Consider the following 23,908-nt stretch of genomic DNA (forward strand, 5'->3'; position numbering starts at 1 on the left):
CTGAGAGGCTGGGTCCAGCACAGGGGCAAGGCTGGGGTGATCACCAGGGATCCTGGTTTTCTCTAATAAAAAAAAAAAATCCCCAATTTTCCATTTAAATAAGTAACTCAAAATCCACATTTTTCCCTGATTAAAATCAAACACCGCTCTATACATTGGCAGTGTTTCATTTTAATCATGGGAAAATGTGTATTTTTGGGTTACTTTTCTTAAACCAAAAATTGGGGAATTTTTTTTTTTTTTTATCAGAGAAAACCAGGATCCCTGGTCATCACCCAGCCAGGCTGTGGGGAGGAAAGCCAGGCTGCTGGGGAAAATCCATTTCCCACCTCACTGCCACCCTGGGCCTCCCAAGGCTTGGGTTGGGAAGCAGGGGCTTTGCTGCCTCAGCTCTGTGACAGCCTGGGGGTGGGTCCAGCTGGGATCAGTCAAAACAGACAGCAGGGCAGAGGTTAGTCCACAAACCTTGCAAGGGTGGGTTGGCAGGGGAGCTGAACACAACCAGGCTACACACAATTGGGCACTTCTCTCTCCCTATAGCATCTTTGTTCTGGACAAGAGGACTGCTTTTACCTCTTTGGTACCTTCTGGAGTTTTTCTAACTTTTGTGCATTGGTTATGGTATGCATTGTACCTAACAAGATCATTACGAATGTAGTGTTTTGGTGACACCTTTTTGGATTACTCACAGTATTAAAGGGAACTGTGTACAGTGGAATCTCCTTCCTGGAGGTTTTCAAGAAGTTGGATAAGCAATGGTTAGGGATAATTCTATAAGGATATGATTCTTTCTTTAATACCTTATTTCATCTTCATAGAAGCATGTCAAACAGATCAGAGTAATAAGCTAGTTATATACATGTTACCACAGAACTCTCTTTCTGTCAATAAAATTGCTAGATAAGATGTCGGCAGATGGCAAGAAAAACACAAATAGTTTGTAGGTAGAGATATTATGATTTCTTTTCCAGCATGACTTTTTCTTTCAGGAAATGCCAATTCCATGAAAGAGAAACATTTCATAGAAACTAGGTGCTTTCAACAAAAATTCATTTTGGAGGAAATAAAATCAAAACATAGCATTTAAAAATGCCCAAAAGTCCATTTCAACTGTTCAACTGAAACAACTGTTTCTTTTTAAATTCCCTTTAATTCCTATTACAAAATTAAGATTAAAAATATTTTTTTCCCTTGGAACTTCATTTGGCAGGAAATTTCAAAGCTTGTTGTTGTTCTATTTCATAAGAAAAAGGAAAGCAGAAAATTAGAAATTCACATGAAAAATCCAGGTCCCATAGAGTTCTAATTATGGATTGTATAAAAATTAGCTTACTATTCATTCAAATAGCTTCCTGTGTGTTGCTCTTTATATCAGCCGTTAACAATAAAAGGATGCAAAGGTTTCCTGATCAGCCGTGAGTTTTAAAACCAAATGCAATTTCACTGTTCAGTCCCTCTGTTTAAAACCTCTCTGTCCAGTCCCACAAGGAATCTCTGGTACTTCAGAGTTTGCAGCAGTAGCATAACTAGGAATGGGTGAGTGGGCATGTGATGCAGGCACTGATAAGGGGAGGCAGTGGAATGGAGGAAGCTGACTCAAGGCTCCAGCTGCAGGGGGTGGAGGCAGGAGTTTACCCATAAGCTTCACTTTGCTCTATACCACCACCCCATACCACCCTGGTGAGATGCCACTGCTGCAGTGGGAGGTGTTGGCTCAGCCAACAGCCAGGTTGTTAACTCTCTTGCTCGCACTTTCAGCCTTTCGTTTCACCCCTGAATCTCTGGTTTTAAAGCATCTCTCAGGATGGGAATTGGTAGCTGTTGCCATATTAACCCTGTAACTGCTGGCTGAACCAGCACTTCCCCTGATCAGCACCATCCCCCTGTATACAGGAGTGAGGGTGATGCAAGGACTCTTGCCTCAGGGGCAAACTATACCAGTTATACCTCTGGTTAGAAGGATTTTTTTATAAAGTTCACAAGAGCCATCTCTACTTTTTGCTACCTTTCTTACAGGTAACCACCTTCTGATCTCTTCATACTGGTTAAGTAATAGTTTTAATTATCTGATGACAGGAACACAACTTACAGGCTATGCAAATCTCTGTTGTTCTTGACTGTGTTATTTCCAAACTCCTCCCTTTTCAGAACATGAAAGAAAGTAATCACTGAAATCTGCACCACCTACCACAGCTCACTGTTAAAGGACCCAACGGACTGGCATTAAAGGTTCATTGCACTTGGCCACAGATATTTTTTGTCTCCTGGTGCCTGTTTAATAACAATGGTTCTGCAAATAACTTTACAGGAAAGTGTTTAGTTAGGAAATTCTCTGTGGTATTGCATTTAATTAACATAATGTTGAAAATGCTTCTGGAGCCGTCACACTTGATTTTAGTGAAATAAAGGCTTAGTATTTCTTGCTTTTATTTAACATCTATTTCCATTACAATGACTCAAGTTTAAATATGTTAAGTCAACAATATTACACACAGGTAGCCAGTGAGGTGGTAAACACTCATTAAACTTTGTGGCATGGACAATATCATTAGCTTTAAAAGGGTTCACTGAGCCAGGACACCAATCTACTGCATGAGTAAGATCCCAATACATCGGGGAGTAACAGAAGCTGGATTAAATGGCATGGAATTTGGGACTAGCAGCCAACTATTGAATGAGAATGACAATACAAGCTTAGGCAACTGACAATTTATGCACATGTGCTATCCTGCCTGACTCATCCCTTTAGAGAAGATGGTACACAGTCCTATTAAAGATTTTTTTCCCAAGGCACAGGACCAAAATAAATACCTTCCTGCTGAAAAGAAGTTATTACTACCCACTTTGGGCATACAGCCTGAGATGGATATCTACTGCCTAGAATAGGAGACACAAAATAGATAAATTGGGTTTGTATTCCCAATTTTGCCAATCAGTTGTTCTGTGACTAAATTATTTTTGTATTCTGCTTAGAAATCTCTGAAAACAGTAATTGCAACCATATTTCCATGTCCCACTGGGCTGTTGTGAAGTATCAATTTCCAAGGGAAGTGGAGATTGTCTTTAAGAGTATGTATAGATATTCAAGGAGTTTAGGTGGAGTTTAGATTGGGTTAAAAATGGCCACCCTTTTTAAGGTAAATTGGGATGGGGAGGCTAAGGCAGAACATGGGAGGACTGGGAGGGAAGTGGGGTCCATGGAGGGTTGAGGGGATCAGGAGTGGTTGGTGGGGTCTGTGTGGGGTTGGAAGGATCAGGGGCTAGCAGGACGGTGGGTGGAGTCTGGGAGGGTTTGGTGGGATCAGGGAGGTTATCATGGTCCATGGGGGGGGGGAGGGAGAAGGGGGGCTCATTCTCCCCCCCACCAGGGTTTTTTAACCCCCTGAACTTCCCCAACCACCAGATGAACAACACCCCACCCAAGCAAAACTATCCCCCTGATCCTGCCCATCCCTCCCCTTACCCAGATTTACTTCCATTGGCTCCTGGCTCATGAGAATGCTTGTAAAACTGGTATCAGGCTGGCTTGTGGGATGGGGGGTGGGGGTGGGGGGTTGGCAGTCTTGAGGTGGGGCTAGCTCATCTGTGGAAGGGGGAGTTGTATGCTTCAGGAAGGGTGAAAGACTAAAAATAGCCTCGTGCTGGGGGTGGAGAGGCTTAAAAAAAGTGCAGTCCCAAGGCTGGAACCAGCTGCTGGACCTTCCCAGCCCTGGGGCTGTGCTGGGAACTGTACAAAAATTCAGTCAGATCAGTCTCACTGGACCCAATCTAAGTTGGACTACCTTGGAAATACACTTAATTTAGATTGGGATTCCCATTTTTAGACCAATCTAAACATCCTGAACTTTTATACAGTTCACACTTAGATCCCTAGCTAGGTCATTCTAACTGTAGAGTCCACACCTGGGTGAACTAACCTCTCCAAATGTGTGCAACTAGCCCCTGTGTATGGATGGCTTTTATTAAAAAGTGTCATGTAACTACTTGAGTCAGCTTCCTCCATTCCTACAGCTGGAGTACTGCATCCAATTCTGGGCTCCACAATTTAGGAAGGACGTGGAGAAGCTTGAAAGAGTCCAGAGGAGAGCCACATGCATGATCAGATGGCATGAGAACAGGTCTTATGAAGAGAGGTTGCAAGCTATGGGACTCTTCAGCCGGGAGAAGCACAGGCTCAGAAGTGACTTGGTAGCAGCCTATAAGTACATAAGGGGTATGCATCAGGAACAGACTCCCCCCAGAGGTGGTGCAAGCACCAACTCTGGACACTTTCAAGAAACAGTTTGATATTTATCTTGCTGGGATCCTTTGGCCCTAGCTGACTTCCTGCCCCATGGGCAGGGGGCTGGACCCAATGATCTTATGAGATCCCTTCCAGTTCTAATGTCTACGAAATCTATGACTGAAACCAGGGCTAGGGGTAAATGGGGAGAAACAACTAGCTTTACTTGTAGATAACAGAGAATATGTTTAAGAAACAGTTAACTGATGCCTGTAGCAGTATTGGCATCCTCCAAGTGCCTCCAGGAAATGTGTTCCTGTTTCTATTGATCTTTCCAAGAATTTCCATTTAATCTCTTCTGGATTTTGGGGTGATCTGGACTGAAATGTAGATGTTCTTTATAAGTTACATATGCATTGATTTTTTTTTTCTTACAGAGCAATTTAAATAGAGCTGATTAGAGAAAGATAACTCTCAAAAACTTCTGTGAGTTTCAAAATTTGTTTCAATCTGGATTGGAATTAAAAGCAATTTCTTAAAAATGTTTTCCTGGAAATGGATCTGGGTGAAAATGTCAGTTAAAAAAATGTTGGGGCTGTTGTGGGGTGAAGGAGGAGATGTCCATTCTGGTCACTCAGGTATTGATTTAACCAGGTGCAAGTCCTGTTCAGCTTGTTCAGGTAAAAAAAAAAAAAATCTACCAAGATAACTGATTCAAGAAGAGCAAACACTTAGAATCATAGAATCATAAAAAGGGTTGGAAGGAACCTCAGGGAATCATCTAACCAAACCTCCTGCTGAAAGGAAGACCATCCCCAACTAGATCATCCCAACCAAAGCTTTGCCTATCCAGGTTCTGTATAGGGGATTACCTGCTGGACAGTGGGCTAGGGAATGTGGCCCACACTCAGCCTGAATATAAATAACCTTTTTGATAAAGTCTTCATCTAAAACTGAAATATTTTGCAGAACAATGTATTTTGTCAAAAATACTCTGGCCAGGTTTAATTATAAAGCAATATGGTTTAATTCTGCTAAATTCAGTTAAGGTATTCCAGCAGTCTGGGATTTCCTTGAGACAGCTACTGTGATGAGAAGGATTCTTGGATTTTATCCAGTGTTAGTGTAACATACACTTTTGTTTAGCAAGACTTATCCACAGAAACTTAGTTAGAAAAAAAGTGATCGTTTGTACCTTTTTAAGAATTGTTTTCTCCAATATCAGCAAAAAGAATTGGTGGAATGTAATCTGTCCACGCTCATGATCCCAGTTCAAGCACAGATTTCTCATAGATTAAATCATTCTTAATGTTCTCTTATGTTCCTAGGTACTGAGGACATATGGTTTGCTTCATCATTATCATTGTGTTTGATTGCTTATTAAATTGCACCATGATGTTTTTTTAATTGGATGAAAATGTATATGCCCAAGGCAAGATACTGTCCTAAAATTTGATGATTTAGCAAATTGACTGATCCAACTCTTAAAGACTTTCAGTTTAAAAATTTCAAGCATTGGTGCACAAAATTTAATGCCTAAATGAAAGTAGTTTAGGTTTGGAACTGCTGAGCATTTGCATTGACAGAAAACGAGCATACCTTCATTTCTCCATATAGGTGTTTAAGCATGGTACTAGGCCTCAAGTTTAAAAACAATGCCCTAATTATTTGCAATAAGCCTCTATTAATATTAAATTTAGGCAGCTGTTGCTTATTCCTTATGAAGAAATCATAAGTATTTGAAGTCAGTAAGTTTCATAGAAATATAAGGTTGCTTACACATCATTTCTAGCTTTTGGTTTAATTGTTTTCTAACTTCTGGGAGGCTCTATCAATGCTATAATATTTAACTGGAAATTGTAAGAGCAAGTAGCAGCATGGTTGGCTCCCAATTATTAAACTAGCTTTGACCAACCATGGCATTAATCTCTGCCTGTAACAGATCCAGTACACAATTATTTTCTTTCTCCTGCAAGGTAGGCTGCTTCCTCTGCCCAAACTGCTGTACCTGTGCTCAATAGAGAATTACTCCCTGCTACTGCCACTGGTTGTACATTCTGGTTGTGCATACATGTGCATACATGTCCTCCAAGCATTTTATGGTGCCCATGCTTTTCCCACACTACACCGATATGTGCATCATCCATTTGGTAAAGGGGAATGCACAAATATGCTTGCCACCTGGTTGGCTTAGTAGTGTAAAGAGAAGTCATCTCCACACAAGCCAGCTGCCTTTGTTACAGCATGCTCAGACGTCGTTACGGCCTGGTTACGAAGAACGAGATTCTATGGCCAGTGTAGACAAGTCCAGGTGGGACATTCTGCATACGTGTGCTTTGGGCTTTACTTTTTGTCAGCTAGAAACAGTGACTGTAACCTTTACACTGAAACACAAAGCCACTAACACCCCCGGGGGTATCACAATTACTCTCCTTATAACCTTAATTTTTGGTTGATTGAACAATATAATTATTTTACCTCAGCATGTAACGCCTTCCACAGAGATTCCACCTATGCTCTTCTTTATCCATTTTATTATATTTGTTCCCCACAGACTACATGAAGCAAACACACTTGACTGAATACTAGAGAATATTTAGATAAGGTACCATAGCTGGAGGGCAGGAACGATATTCAACAATTATATGTAAAATATACTCTGCATCTCAATGGAGTTCCTACTGAAAATACGGTTAACATTGTGCAGTGACAATCAAGGACAAAGAGGAACCTAGACCTGCATATCAGGCAGCTTTATCTTGGGGTTTACTTCACAAAATGACTTTAAAATAATAGATATTAATGGAGTATGAACTCTTGGAGGAATTTTAGACAGATATATCCTGAGGTAGATAAGTCATTTTATATAACAGATGGCATTTGTTACTTCTGCTCTAGTGGTTCCATATTGTTTTTCCCCAAGATCTAATGCAGAAATATAATGCCCATTGTAGCCAGAATGTAACATACTTTTCCGTTTAAGTTAATAATAGAATTTCTGCTTATTCTAAGTTTCATTTGGGTTACATGGCCCTCTGGTATGCTGTTAGAAAACAATAAGACAGAGCATTTTCAGGGGATTACTTTAAATCTGGGCTATGCTGTGTGAGGCATAAAGCAAATGGCAGACTGACTTTAACCACCTAAGTCATATAGTAAATGAATCCCTTAGAAATGCTTTGCCTGGAGTCTATTATTGTTGTTATAAAATGGACATTAGCGAAAAGAAATAAAAAGTGGGCTTAGCTACATTCTTAGTGGGTAGCATGGACACAAGGTAAATGTAATTGCTAAGCAAAGAATTAATTCTGTACAGAGTTCAAAAGCCTTTTCATAAAAAAAAGTAACGTCTAATAAAAGAACATGGACACAGTTCTTCTAGTATTCTCTCTAACAGCAACCAAAACCACAACCATCAGATGAAGGTGAAGACAAAGGTGAATATAAAGAAATCCTTTAGTGGACCATTACATAATAATCAGAGCTGAAGAGAAGTTTCCTTCTGATTTACCAGAGATACTGATTAGCTTGTATAATAAAATAAGGGTTTATGTCCCATCAAAACATTTATATTTCCTGTTTTATATACCTATTCTCTGTATTCTTACAGGTGTCTAGAACCTTTAGTTGACCCCAACAAGATTTTTTTGCCTGTTTCTTATGTGATTAGAACAGGTGGAAATGGTACCCAAAGTACTTGTTCTATGCCATTCGTTATCCTGTTATTAAGTTGACTGTTCTTCATTTCATCTCTAAACTAACCAAGCTTTTTGCTTCCTTCATGTGGAAATCTTCCCACAGCTATGATCCGCATCACCTATATTTCAATTCCTCTTATGTTGTATTTTTTTCTGTTACTGTGTTCAAAAATATACCCTGTATTCCATTGAGTAAATGTGATTCATATAACTGTGCTGGACAGCATTATGCCAGCTGAGTGTCCTGAAAAAGGCATGATATGAATTAAATCGTCTAGAGGTCAACATTATTTATTTTCTAGAAGCAAATTTAAGATAATAAACTTTTGACTAATATCTCCTCCCCCTAACATGTTCGCATTGAAGTATTAAGCAAATAAAACTCCAAATCTTTTTTTTTTAATGAGGTTTTTTGGTTCTGTAGTGTAAATTTGCTAAACTAGAATGTATTTGTTATTCCAAGTAAAGAAATAAACTAAGTGAACAGTTCTTGAAGAAGTCTACTTAGGTGCTTACATTATTTGAAGCTTTGAATTCTCCAAATCAGCAAAAGTAACACTTGTAAAGAGGAATAAACCTCACGTAATGTTCCACTACACTTCATTACAGAGTAGAAAATTCTGTTTTTCACTTAATTAACTCGTGACAGCTTCAGGAAATCTTAAGGCAATAAACAAGGATAAGTATTATGTCTAATTAGATTTTAAAATCTCAGCCAAGGTATGAAAATAAAACGCAATTCCAACATGATGCCTCTGATTAACTTTGATGATGGACTGTTAGTACCTGGGGATGTCTGTCTGTACAGTTCTAAAAACGGTTTTATTAAGAATACACATTAGCAGGAGATAGGTATGCATGACCTGGATGCTTTGCCTCTTTGTTACTCACTTTCCCTCGGTGCCATCTGTTTTGGGCTTTCTAAGGGCTTGTCTTCACTGTAGTTTTAGCTCAAGGTATAGCTCAAATGTTGCCTCATAAAGCTCCTGAGCTGGATTAAAAATCTTGAGGTAAGGATTCTGAAAGTGTGCAGGGAGCAAGCAAGTGCATTTATAGTTTGGTGTGGCTGTTCATCAACTGCTAATCCAATCATGCTCTGTAATTAGACAGACCTTATAATTAAAATGTCTCACCATCACGTGCATTAAGACCCTTCATGTTTAAAAATGGCCATGGGAAACTTTATCTAAACCATATTCAAGGAGGTTTAGATAAAGCACTCCAATGGCTATTTTTAAACCCGTCGGGGCTTCTACACATGATGGTGAGGTCAAGCTGCAGCGTTCTAACTGGAATGCAGAGCAGACTCGATTAATCAAGTCGGGTCTGCTGCATTCTGATCAGAATGCAACCCAACATGTGTATAGGCAGCCATTAACCTCACATCTAGGCCAGGCATAAAAACTGTATGGGAAGTAAATAAAGAAAGTAGTAGAAAATTTAAGCTTCATGTTATCAATAGCAAATGATCAGTTCCATATTTTCTTTGAAAGCTGTGATAATGGCGGTGAAAATACATTTTCATAGATCAGGAAGATACCTCTGCAGTATGCTCCAATGCCAGTTTGTACTGAGTTTAAAGGGAGAATGTCAAGTTAAAAATAATGCTCCTATTTTTTTCTTTACTACTATCGTTACTAGTAACACTTAAGATTGCTGGCACTGAAAGAGAGTAGGAGGAGGAAAACACTTTTGTTTTTTCTCATGCTTGCAAATATACAAAGTTCTATTGTGTATAATCATTTCATTATTTCTCTTCTATCCTTGTTTTTTTTGCTGTTCCTGTGGATCTGATATAAGGAAGGGAGGAAGAAAAACAGTTGTTTATAAAGACACAAAAGAAATACCTAATCTAACCTACATAACACATCTTTGTCCTTTTATAGGTTATTAGTATTTTGTAGCTGAATTTACTTAGTTAAGTCTTAAAAGTTATTTTTAATTTCATGATTCAAATTTGAACATATTTACTGTTGTCATTTTTTACCATTTATTTTCATATATTGTTTGAATAATTCGAGGTGATTCCATTCCACTTAATCATTAATAATGTTTACTCTACCACATTTATATCATTAGTACATATGTGTGAATTTGAACAGAACGGTATGTAAGGGACACATTTTACATTATTAACTTGGGATTTTCTGGGCAACCAAAATCACTCTTAACTCGCCCTGCACCAAGCTATGGTGAGTGCTGTGGGACTGTTAGACAGTGACCTGGTTGAACCTATTTACATAAATTCCTACTGGTCAGTCATAAATAATTATATTACACTTAGGTTTTCCTAAACTTCAGCCAGGGTTGTTGAAACAGAAGAAGCCACTATCAGAATGAGCTTTTTTCAAGTTAATTCATACAGGGAATCACATTAAAAGAATTGAGAAATCTATTGTAATTAAGTTAGGGCATTGTTACATGGTAATACTGGGCAGCTCTTGAAGCTCTTAACACCTGGATTGTCCACACCTGAAACTAGTTTTAAGCACTTGTTAGATGGCTCAAACTTACACCACTCCAGGGCACCCACTTTAGGCTATACCTTAGTGTATACATCTTATCCACAGCCTTCCCCTGCTGGCCCAAATTGGGCCCAGCACCCCAAATCCTCACTCACTGACCCTCTTTCCCCACTCCCACTTGTGGCTGCCCATGCCATCTGTCCTGGGGGACAGGCAGGGAAGGGTTAACTGGCCTGCCCAGCCACTGCCACCACCATTGCTGTTGCTCTCTGGGCCAGGTTCAGCCTGGAGAAGAGCAGCAGCCTGACAATACAAGCAGCAGGGGTTAGGCAGGCATGTTAACGCTTCCCTGCCTGATCCCCTAGGACAGAGAGCATGAGCAGCCATAAATAAGTAGGAGGAGCCTCAGGGATGCAGGGGGCAGTAGAGACCAGGGATGTGGGTGAATCAGGGGAACCCTGGGGGCAGGAGCCAGGAAGGAAACCTGGTATGTGGGGTAGGGGTATTCTTACCTATTGGTCCTCCAGGCTCCTGCTAACCTAAAGTATGACTGCTTCAAACTCAAGACAGCACTAACAACAATCTACATTTTTGTGGCTCACAGTACAAAAGTAACAAGGCCCTTATTTGTAATATTGCCCACAATATGCTTGTAGGTATGGAAGCACAAAATAGTACAATCTCTCTTATAAACACTCCGGACTTTAAGGGTACGTCTTAGTTTAGATAAGTTGAGCTCAGGTCTAAGTATCTGAATTAGCTTAGCCTTAGTGTGAGTGCTCTGCTCCGTCTATTGATTCCTGTAGTTAACATGTTTGTACCTAGGTTTTTATTCTATGATATTTTGTAGTCAGGTGCTTAGGATGGAAGTGGAATTTAATGATCTTTTTTTGCTTGTGATGGGGTATGAAAACCTCACACTATCCCAGAAGGTCTAAGAGCAGACAGAGACTTAATTAGTCCTATCCAGCTACATCTAGGCTGACTATTGGGCCTAAAATCAGTAATGTAACTAAGTTGGGGAGGGGCAACTGAGGGAGCAGCCCCATGCACCACTTCATCCCTTGCCTCTGTAGGCTGTGGAGCAGCTCCTAACATGGGTAACTGTAAATAGGTGTAGCTTCTTTAACTCATTTGAGTTACACTGATTCATACCAGTTGAGGGTCTAACCTTAGACCTTTCTGGTGAACTGCTACAGCGATTCTTCCTGCTTGGGCCAGCATTAGTAGCTGCCAATCATTACTGATGACAGCCAACATTTTTTTCTCTGCATGAATTTTGAGAAGTTGCCATACAGTTACAGAATCTAGTTTTTACAAGGAATACTTCTCCACACATGGGACAATAAATATCAGATTTATCTTGTTGAAGGTTGTCCTTTCCTAGGTTTTTTTTTTGAGGTTTTTGCTTCTTCAGCTAGCTGGATACGAGATATTCCAAATGTATGTAGATCATCATAAATAAACTTTCACCACTTTCTGTTATTGTTGTTATACATATCATGCTTCCATGTGTCTATGAAATTACCACCATTTTTAAGTTAGACTTTAGCCAATCCATATATCTCTTAAGCTGACCTCCACAAAAATGTTTACTAAGCTTCATCTTACCACAGCATGCCTTCTTGGGTAGTCTTGCATCAGGTATTCAGACACGGTGGCCAACACATTTCAATTGCACTTTGTTAGCATTGCTTCTACAACTCGTGTATCTGCCAATATAATACCTGGCCATTATTAAAGCCCACGCTACAGAGGAATGAATAGCCTTTACACAGGATCTGGTGATGGTAACTGACATGTAGTGCTAGGGAGGAGAGGTAGACAGTCAGTGGCAAGGTTTTTATTCTGAGCATCTTACTGATGTTGTAGTGATAAAAGTTATAATTTACAGATGCCTCCTAATTTAGAAGAGTTAGGAATTGGGTGATGGTACCTCAATTTGGGAGCAGCTAGTTAGTAAGAGGGAAAAGATCTACAGAGCTTGCCTACTGCTCCATAATTATAGTTTGTTGTTTAGTTCCCATTTATGTATGTCCCATTTATGTATGTCAGTTCCCATTTATGTATGTCAGTGCTTTTTAAACTGGTGATCACCAGGGATCCTGGTTTTCTCTGATTGAAAACAATCCCCAATTTTTGGATTAAAAAAAATAAAATAAAAAATGAAATTAAAAAAATGAAAAATGAAACACCACTATATATATATATATATATATATATATATATATATGTGTGTGTGTGTGTGTGTGTGTGTGTGTCTATATATATGTTTTTATATATCTATCTATAGACACACACACACATATATATGTGTATATACACACACACATTATATATATACGTGCGCGGACGTGCACACACATATATATATAAAGAGACATCCTTATATATATAGTGGTATTTCATTTTAATCACAGAAACATGGATTTAAGGTTACTTTTTTTTTTTTTTTACCAAAAATTGGGGATTGTTTTCAATCAGAGAAAACCAGGATCCCTGGTGATCACTACAGGTATTCTGACCTATAATGCAATGTGACCTGTCCATGAATCCCAGCTATTTTAAAAATAGGTCCTGTCCCTTCCTTGAGGCCACCATTCTTCCTTCAACAAGAGGTTGATACACTGGAGGATCTTTGCTTTTAAGTAAATATTCCACTCCACTGATTTTCTGCAAAAGGGGATATTTGGGGCAGCAATCACTAGCATTCCTTTCCTCTTGCCTCTACATTTTGCCTCTCTCCTGCCACTTATGCATCTAAATAATGCATCTGCTCATTCATCGTTACTTTATTTACAATTGTTATAATTTGCTGCTTGAGCCTTTCCAACTGTGCAAGTTAAGAAAAAATAATCAGACTTCTCTTTGAATTTCCTTGCCTCTGTCCATTTGTGGTAGAAGGTTATTTAAGTGTACGTCTTTAAATGTATTACTTAATGTCAGCTATTATTATTTCCTTCCCTTTCAGCTGATGCACATGTTCAACTAAAAATCAATTGAGTACCACATCCACAAATATACCCCCAGTCTTATTTCCTCCACTTACTATTTTCCAGTCTCTGCTTGGATAGTTAATCTTCCATTACAACCACTCAGGCCCTTTTCTCTTTTTTTTTTTTAGATGTTCCATCATTTCACAGTCCAATTGTCATTTCTGACAAGCTGACCTATTGCATATCATTCATAAGGCTATTTTGCCCTCTGAAACATCAACTTCAGTCTATAATGTCTCTTCACCCTTACTTTCATAAATACCTTGTGGCAGTTGTCTCAAGTATAACTCCAACAGCCTTTTGTTTGAAAGTTTATTTGGAAAGTTTAGAATAAATTATGGTTATTAAATTGAGACTCCATATGTTCAACATCCATATAAAAATATGAATTTGAGGCCAAAGTTAAATCGCAAATTTGAATACCTTCACTATTTGGTGAGAGAAAGGGATTTCTATTCCAAATAGATGCAAGTTATGCAGCTGTCCCCTTAAACCAAAAAATGTTAAATCAAATGCAGATACAAACATCTGATTCCTTACTGTCAATGTGAAATGAAGGTTGGAATTATGCACCTCTAGCTCCTCCGCTGTCCTTCTTCATTTTAGCTTAAACCAGCATTTTGGTACGCATCAGTCTTTTAGATGCTAGGATTCCTAGAACTGCTAATTTGCTATCTGGAAGGCAAAAATCTGGCCATATTTGAATCCAGAAAATAATACCAAGGAGGCACAAACAGAAAATGCAGCAGCGAATGGCAGGGGGAAAGGAAAAGATTGTAGAACTGATAGAGAGAAAAGAGCAGTCCAGAGTGAGGTGGTATCAGAGAAAAGCTAGGGAGAAAAGGAAAATTTTAGAAGAGAAAAGGAAACCAACGGCCAGCAATATTAGATTAAAAACCACCGGAAAGAATGACAGAGTTATTGCACCCCAAAACCACAAGAACAGGTGCGTTAGGATTTTCAAGAGATGAAGAACAGGCAGCTGACAGGGGAAAAAAGGAGTGAATTTGATTATGTTTTGTATTATGGCTACATTTAGACACTTGAACTAAGACACTTTTGTGCTAGACAGTGTGCAAACGCATCCTGAGAGACAGTCCTTTTACTTTACGGTCTAAATAGACAATCCAGGCATAAGCTGGGAGAGAAAACATAGGTACACAGAAGTGAAGTGATTGTCCCATAATGCCACAGCTGGTTACTTTAAGATAGGTTCCCTGAACCACAGTGCATTGCCTTATCAATAGGCCCACATTGCCTACCCAGTCACCATTTTCAGATTGATGGCTAAAATGATATTAAAAAGGGAAATGAAGATGCCTGATAAGAATTTCTACCAATCCTGAAATAAGGAAGACAACAAGGAACAGAAAACAAATTACCAACCACATAGCAATATATAATCTGGGAAATAAAAGGAAAACACAGTGACAGCAACACACAACATGCAACCCCCACACATCATTTTCAGGTCTAAAATAACATCACATCAGCAAATATACTATGGCACCACTGAAGTCCCATTACATTGGAAAGCAGTGTCACAGGGAAGACCTCTCTCTCCTGAACTCTTGCTGCTAGGCTGCGACAGGAAAGGATTTAGCTAATTACTGTTGCTACATAGATACAAGGTAAAAACAGAAAAGGGTCATAAACATTTTTGGTTGATGATGCACAAGATTTAAGCCTTCTGTGAACTAGTCTCTGCTAAATCCTGTTTCTCAGAAACTAACAGATTCTTGCAGATTGTCTATTTCCTTTTATTTTCCTATTTATCCTTTAGTGTAAATGTCCCAGTTATAGCTGTCAATGTAGATTTCATTTAAGACCATAATTTCACGTTTTCCTTTATATGTGAATGGTTCGAGCTTATTTATATAGTTCTTGCAGAACATCTTGCATTTATATATAGGCATTTTATGAATCCTGAAATGGGTCTTATTTGCCTTTAAATTGTTGCTCATAAATCCCAAATCTAGCTGTATTATATAGCTCATCTTCCTTCCAAGTACAAACTCTCTATCTTTCCCCCCTGGAAAAGTACTTCGCATTTTATATGCCTGCCTTTCTCCTTTTTTTGCTGCTGCTGCCATGTACACCTGATTTCCCTCTAAACCTTGGTTAAATTTTCTCTTTGCATCTCCTTTTATCGTCAAAAACACTAACTCACCCCTTATTGATTCACTCATGATTTTCTACAAGCCCTAAAATGATCTCCACTGTTTTTTCTGTTTACTGCATTATTCAAGGCAATAAATTGAATCTCTAATCTTTCTTACTGCATCTGGTCTTGAATGAGACCCTAACAATTAAAAAAAAAAGTGCTTAACCGGAAGAAGCAGCACATTACTTCTACCTGGCTCCGCAGTGTCTATATAGTTTGGGACCTTCAGTGGGGCTTTTTGGCACTTTTAGCTAAAGCTGATTCAATCAGCTATTAGATAAAAGTGCCAAAGCAGCCCCAATAGTGTCCAATCTATACAGACGTTGGCCAAGCCAGGAGTGAGCTGAGTTTAAATAAAGTACTATTTTTTTTTTAATGTCTTCAAGCCGGAGCGCACACATAACGGTAATGATTTTTCTAGGGCACTTACTTTTCTCAGGGGCAAAGAAGCTCTGCTGTACATACCCCAATCTTTGACACAAGAGCTAGTATTTAGATTGAAACATGCTTATAAATCAATATACTCTTTTTACCTTTTATTTTACATGAATTTATACATGCAACACCATAATCACATCTATATGCTCAAAGCAAGGCAACCATCTCATCTATCTGTATCTGTACATAAATGTTTCCTCTCACTTTTGGGAACATTACATTTGAGGATACGAAGGTACCAACATCTCATTTCATATACTGCCAAAAGACCTTATTTCCATTGCTTCCTATAAAATGTTTCTCAGTTTCTTAATTTCACAGGCCTAATTGTGACTGAAAAATCTGTCCATAATTGCACACACAGGGCTTCTAGTCTACTAGATGCATTGGGATACATGTGTTGGCATTTAATACATAAATGAATAACAACATGCTCCAAATTCCTACTATATGCATGAGTAACACAGGACCAAAGCTCAAGTATTGCTCACAACTAAGTGCTTGGAGCTTGTGGCCACCAGTAAACTGCCTATAGTTTTACTATCAAATCCAGCTATAAGCCACTCTTGGAAAAGTCTGTTTAGAGAAAGCAAGTGAAAGCATCACACCAATTAGCTGACAGAAAGTACATCATGGAGCCCTGAGCTGACTCCAAATGGCATAAGAAGATACATTAAAGTACTGAGTCTAATCTTGTCTCCACCACTTTAATTTAGCGTGTCTTCTTGCTATCCTGGTCTTTCCCTCCATGAGTACAGGACAACTTAAGCTCAATCATCCCAGCTCCCCTTTGCTACATCCTCTGGCAGCTGATACTTGCATGAACAACAGAGAATAGAATTTTGTTCAGTTTGCACTGGGTGCATCATTACCTTCATTTCTCAGCAAAGATATCCCTATTTTCAAATGCTATACACATTATCCATACTGTTTTTACCAGCTTCACAATGTCAGCAGCTGTAGAACTAATGTTCACAGAAAAGCAGCTCCTTTTCTGTGAGCACACACACACACACTTTACTCAGTTGCACCTGCCTAACATCACTGAGCACAGCAAGAATACTTCTGACTTGCACCAATTTAAGTATTTGGCCCACAGTATGTGACTTAATTCACTAAAATGAAAAGTAAATTTCACTTTAGGTAACATTGATTTTTCAGTGATTTTCTCCAGTTGTTAAAAAACCAAAGCAATCAAAAAAACAAAGAAAGTGATTTTGCTCAGAGATAGATGTACTCAATTTTCACTTGGAACACATAAACATTATCACATTTCTGTTCCTCAGAACCAGACACGCACATAAAAAGTCAGCCTCCAGTTTTACTCACAACAAGCACTGGCTAAACCTTGGTTCTGAATGCTAAATCCAAAATAATAAAAAGTTTAATAAACTCCACCTAAAATAAACAAAAACAAAAATGTATGCACTTTATATAAAATAAATATGTTTTAATTTTCTTTTTACTTCCAGCTCTGCATCGGGGACCATACCCTTAATTTACACTGGTCAAAGTCAGAATACAATCATGCTGATATAATCTCAGCACATAAAGGGTATAAGTAGATCATTTTTATTTTCTGTGATTTCTTAGAAATATCAATAGCATCTTTCATAACCAGCTAAGACACAAAATTAATGCAGTACCGGCAACAGAACACTAGACACAATAAATATACTACTTAGCTAAGAGGTCTACCATTACTTTAGGAAATGCACTTATATTTCCTTAATAAATAGCAAACATTGTAAAAGCCTTTTCCCCCAAAAAGGAAATGTTTAATTTATTTTTACAAAAGCCAGGATACAAGACAAAGGAACCACGACTGTCAAGGAAGCACTGTACATTTTATAACAGGATATTGCATATGCCTTTCAGAAGTTTAATTCATTTTAATAATTTTGCTAAATTGCTAGCTATTAAAAATTAAATTATGAGTTTGGAGTGCCCAGTGAGGCTTTTTTTTTTTTTAAATAACTCTTCAGTTTTGTTTCCCCAGTATCCCAGGATAAACTTAATTAAAATCAACAAGGAAAAAATATATAAATAAAAGTGAGAGGAAGGCTGAGCATGGATAAGTAATGAAAGAAGAAAGTTCTTGTGCCTAAAACTTCTGAATTCAAGTGAAAAACTTTAGGAAGTCCAGCTAACTGTCTATCTCTCCTCCTAATAAAGAAGATCTTTAAAAAGCTGCCTTTCTAAGTTTATTTTGCTTTGCTTTTCTCATTAAGTAATAAGGCCTTGAACTGGTCAGGGTATGAAAATCTATTCTCATGAAGCATTTCATATTTAAAAAAAAAAATCTGAATCAAAATGAAAAGGCAAAAATGTGAAACCTTTCATAAGAGATATGTCATGTGCACATATTATTTCCATATTTCATATACAAACAAATATTTATAATGTTAATTCACTAGCTTTTAATCATATTTGGTAGGGTGGAGGGATTATAATTGCCCAATACCAACCTAGTAGAAAAATACAATAGGAACTCTAAATAAATGCGATGGTTGCTGACAGATGATGCAGTTATTGTGTAGTAAATTGACTTTACCATGTAGTAAAATAGACACATGAGACACAGGCTTACTGTATAGTAACCTAGCAATGTTGCATGTTATTGAGGAGTGTCCCCTCTACAAACTAAGAAGCAGATTAATAACTTTGAACTCAGTTAACAAGGAGCCTATCTCTTGGCTCTGAGGATTTGTAATCGCTAAATAAATAAATAACTGTATAGTAAATTATTCAAATCCAGGATGGAAGTAAGTTTTTTTCAAGAGATAACTCTACTATGTGAAAAAGTTACTATATAGAAGATATTATCGATCAGCTCCATAATGAATTTCATCCTGCTGAGTTAGTCTTTAAGGTGCACCTTACCTAGCCTTCTGCTGGACTTCAAACTAACATGACTAACTACCTCTCTCTGTCCTGGTACAGTGTTTGTTTCCTGCAAATTGGCTTCCTCAACTCCTTGGAGTCAGGCCCTGTAATAGCCCTGGTACTATGCTCATTCCTTACTAGAGAGCGTATTTATTATGAAGTAAAACCTAGATAGTGATGTTGTATCCACACCCTATGAAAAGAGTGCTCTCTTATAGGTTATGGCAGCAGCTGAAGGAAGATACCCATCTGCCTTCTGAAGATGTCCTTTTTGAAATCTGCACAACCTAATAACTCATTTAACTTTGCGGGGAAACAGAATTAAAAATGTTCATTTTGATTAAAATTCCAAATTAAATCCTAATACTTATCGGGCGTGTCTACATGTTGCCCTACAGAGATTTTCTTACTGCGTCGTGCTTTAGTACTAAAGCATGGTGCAGCAACTACCATGGTGCTGTATGTGTGGCGCACATTTTTTTTTAGCCGCTACATTGCCGTAGCAGTGTGCTGTAACGGGGGAGCGCACTGCTACAGCAAAGTAGCTGCTGGTCACATGTAGACACCCATGGATGCTATGTCTCTGTAGCACGTTGCTACAGTGATGTTGCATCACATGTAGATGTGCCCATAGGGGTTAAAGAAACAGCCCTGCTGCCTAATGTTTTCAAATAGAGGTATTGTGTGAGGAATTTCAAATTACATTTTTGTTTAGGAGAGAGGTAATTATCTCATAATATAAGAAATACAGAACTAGATGGTCCAGTGATGTGGAGGGAGGAAGCTATTTAGTGCTATACAGAAAGGAGCTTTTGTTCACAGAGTTTGTGTATCAAATGAAAAGAAACATACCCTATGCAGAGCACTTCCACTGGTGCTAGGCAGATGATCAGAAGAAACCTCAATGCTGCCTGCACCCCTTGCTACCAATCACAGTGGTGTTCCTGAAAGAAATTGGTCAGAACAAATCTTTATTACATTGCTTCCTTGCTGTAGTTAGTACCATAATGGCCATGATGGTTGTAAGTAGATGGTATACTTCCAAGCAACTCTTACGTTGTTCTAATATAAGTGTAAAAGACCAGTATAATACACAGTAGACCCAAGATATGTGAAAGGTAAAAGACCCACTCAGCACTATCTGTCATTCTGCCACACACTGATCTTGCACAGATAGTATGCTGAAATAATCAATCCTACATTCTGGATTTATCTATCACCCACATTCTCCCATTGAGTTAAATCAGAATATGAAGACACCTTGGGTATAAAAATGAATGACTTGTTGAAAAAAAAAACTTCCAAAATTATTTTAAGATATGCATGTTTATTAAAAAGATGGTTAGTGACTTTCCAATAAACAGGAAAATTACTTTGCTGAGATCTAAATTTTCTAGTTAGGGCAATAAATACAGATTTATCTACCAATATAGCATATTATTCCATCAAAGAACACATTATCTGTTCTTTAGAATTTCACTCTCCGTTCTTGGCTGATCTTTAGTTCAATGAACAAAGTGATAAGTATTGTTCTATTAACAAAAGGACTTTGATAATGACAAAGCTGTGAGTACAGTTTGTAACACACATTTAAGAAGAGACTAAGCACCTCCACATGGGATCTCACCTGTGCTATGAGTGCTCTTGCACATTGTGAGTACTCTATTTATTCTTAGACTCTTCAAACCCTTACAGCCACCTGTGATCAAAAATGCATGCTGTTAAATCCCATGTAGAAACATAGGAAGTAAGTCTCTGATTTGGCGAGCTTTTAGCACAGCTAAATGAACTTCATTACCTGCTTAACTACTTTTGACAGAGGAACCAGCTTAGATCATTACTGCCTTTTCCTGGTTAAATCAGAGATCATACCAAAGCTTCAATTATGACAATGAATACAAAAGTAACAATAGTAGTTCAGGCTTCCCTTCAAGATACAATGCCAAAGGGTCATAGACAGATGTATGGAAAGATTAACTAAGTGTCATGAGTCAAAGAAATCCATTCAAGATCCTTTGGTGACAAATAATTAACTCTGCTAAGTGAGCTTAACATATAATTCTGTTATCTAACCAGTTCAAAACCTTTTATTGTTAACCTTGTTCATTAAAGCTGGCATAAAACCAAAGTGGGCTTCAGTGTATAGAGCTGCAGGGTGACTTTTAGATATACGAATTTGCCAAAAGAAAGCTAGACCATATAAAATAGACTCCAATAAAAAGTATTCATGTCTGATACCTCATGTAGTGGAGCTCAGAACTTCAAGGTTTTGTCTACTACAGACTTTGTGGAGAAAAAAAAACAGTTTAAAGGCAAAAGGAGGGTCATTTTATTCATGATGCACCAACTCAGCCACAATACTAAACAGATTTATTGTTGAAAAAACTGATACAATATTAGGTCTTATTCTGCAACAATTCAGTGAAAAATTATTCCACTGAAATCTTCTTTAATAATAGCCACTTGCAGAGTGTCTCTCTTTAAAAAATGATCCCAAATGCACATAGTTATTTAACACACACAGGATATATTTTCATATGGTATGTGTGACTTTTTCTTTAAATAATAGTGTGTGCAGCACCTTTATAGCTAAATTCCAATTTGGTTAATTAAATTCTGTCAAACTGAAATTCCCTCTGCTGTTTCAGTCAGCTAACAATGTCTTCACAAGTCTTAAACTGTTTACCAGGATTGCTGTTTGTTTTTTAAATAATGGCTGCATCCCATTCTAGACATAGCTCCTGCATATAATTGGTTTGTAAATTAATACCGGATCACTTTGGATGAAAATTGCTATATATAATGTTCTTAAAGACATCACAACATTAGGGCATTTAATTATCCATTATAATAAAATCCAGTTTGTGCTCAAATTGACAAAATAACGGCCAGTAAGACAAGGTGACTTTTCCATAATTTTCTCACAGTTCATGGAACAAATTACTGTACTGTACCTACAGTTTAAAGAGCAGCAGTCTATATTAGTGGTTTAAAATTCTAATTACACATGTATGCTCCTATACTTGCAACACAAACAATTCTGTGTGAGCACATGTACATGTTCACATGCATACACATGCATGCACTGATATAGGTTATTCTCATAATTGTAGCTTGCTTATATTTCAAAAGTGATATAAGCATGTTGGCTTAAATAACTGTTATTTCAATGCATGTATAAACTGATAACACATAGGTGAAGCAAGAAAACAAGCTCTAATCTCACGTGGTTTTCCTGCCAAGTAAATGGAATTAAATAAATAAAAACACACACTGGGCAAAATAGAGTTGTTTTCAGCTACAGCTCTATCTTAAATTCCCAAGTCTACGTTTTGAAACGATGCAATTTATAAAGATTTATGGCAGTTGCAGAGACACCATATAGTAAGTATTTTTCTCTCTCAAAAAAAATTAAAGTTGCATTTGTTTTATGAGCAAAGTCATTGCTATTGGACATTTACAAGTGTCTAAATAATACAGCATATAAGAAAACACTAAAGCCACAACAGATGGTCTAATTTATAAATTGCATAAAACCAGTCTGCAAGGTGCTTTTCAATTTGAGATGTACTTAGTCCTTAACTAACAAATTGGACTAGAATCACCCCTGAAGCTACCCCATTAGAATCAAATGAGAGATAATTTGCCCCATTACAATGTTTTTCATTTGTAATATAGGCTTCTTTCATAGATATTTTTATCAAAGGTCTTCTGTGTTCTATTAGTCTTGCAACAGAAAGCATCACAATGTAATAATATTAACACTGACCCTATTTTCAATACCTATTGTGAAACTGGAATAATTTTGGCAAAGCACTTCATGCAAACCTGCTAAAACTTTCTAAGCTTATGGATGATTCTGCCAGGTGGGAAGTCAGATCTGTTTTGGCATAGATTTGTAAACCCAGTATCAAAAACATATACTATAGGCAAAATGCCATTCTCTGCATGCTGCACAAATACTTGGGTTGTACAGTGATGAAACCACACAGTCCTCCCACTGGGATACAGAGCAACAACTTACTCATTTTGTGGGAAAACTCAAAGATGAATTCATGAAAGATTAAAATAGTGTAGTTTAAACCATCTGCTGTCGAAAATTCTATAATCATTGCCAAGAGACTACCACTGTGACTGATAGACTGCCCTTTATCATAAACTGCTTAAGATAATGCAGTAAATAAGGCACTAGCTAAATATTTACATAGGAGCCGGGAAGGGCTGGAATCACAATCTAAGATCCCCACTTCCAATGACACCCAGTTCATGTAACCCCATTTTTACAATGGGCCAACTAAGACTCCCAGATCACCATCAGGACTGGGAAAATCAGAAATTCTTTCCAAATTATCTGCTTCCTTGAGAGTATTGAGCATTCGTTTAACCTGGTAGATAAAAATCAGAATTAAAATACATTGTGAAAGGTCCCAAAAGATTCCTTTGGCTAATTGCAATAGGCTATCCTTGGGATTGTGCTGTATAATATAAGTACTTTTTGGAATACAAAATATTTCAGTTTCTAACTTATTAATAGAAGCAGCAGCAATCTAGACACCATCACATCACAAACATTGCAATCACCTTACTTGTTTTCTCCATGAAAGTTCAAATCCACAAGAGAGGTATCCTGTGATAAGCACCACATAATCAATTCTCTCCTGATTCAGCTGAAAACCTAGTGAACATTAACAGTGGGAAATAAGGCCCTATTATATGTGAAAGCACATTATATTTTGAAAAGAACACTGGGGTATATAGATCTTTTGAAATCAAGAATCCAGTTGGTTTCTCCAAGAAAAGCTTTAATGAAAAAGGTGGTGGCTTTGAGAACAATTCCTCCAAGTTTGCGTTTTAAAATTATGTAGTTCCTCACAATTTTACATGCTGCTTATAGTCTTAATTTTCAGATTTATAATACTAGCATTGGATTTTTACAACGCATTTTTAGAACAATCTGAAAAAAATTCAATTAAACTATGGCTTAGATCTCTTAAGGAGTTAATGAAGAGCAATTGAAAGAGCTATTCTTTGCTTCAGCT

At 37.7% G+C, this 23,908-nt stretch overlaps 1 protein-coding gene across 5 annotated transcripts in view; it reads right to left on the bottom strand.

The window, feature by feature from the left end:
- Positions 1-23,908, bottom strand: part of CNTN5 (contactin 5) — a 1,172,720-nt gene that overhangs the window by 924,875 nt on the left and 223,937 nt on the right. The window contains exon 1 of one of the 5 annotated variants that reach the window (XM_059721134.1): positions 19,722-19,804. The exons of the other annotated variants lie outside the window; for them this stretch is intronic. The gene's annotated coding sequence lies outside the window, so the exon portion shown is untranslated. Of the gene's footprint in view, positions 1-19,721; positions 19,805-23,908 lie in introns of those variants that run through there. 5 annotated transcript variants of the gene reach the window in all.

Source organism: Alligator mississippiensis, chromosome 1, assembly GCF_030867095.1.
Source record: "Alligator mississippiensis isolate rAllMis1 chromosome 1, rAllMis1, whole genome shotgun sequence".
Lineage (NCBI taxonomy): Eukaryota > Metazoa > Chordata > Crocodylia > Alligatoridae > Alligator > Alligator mississippiensis.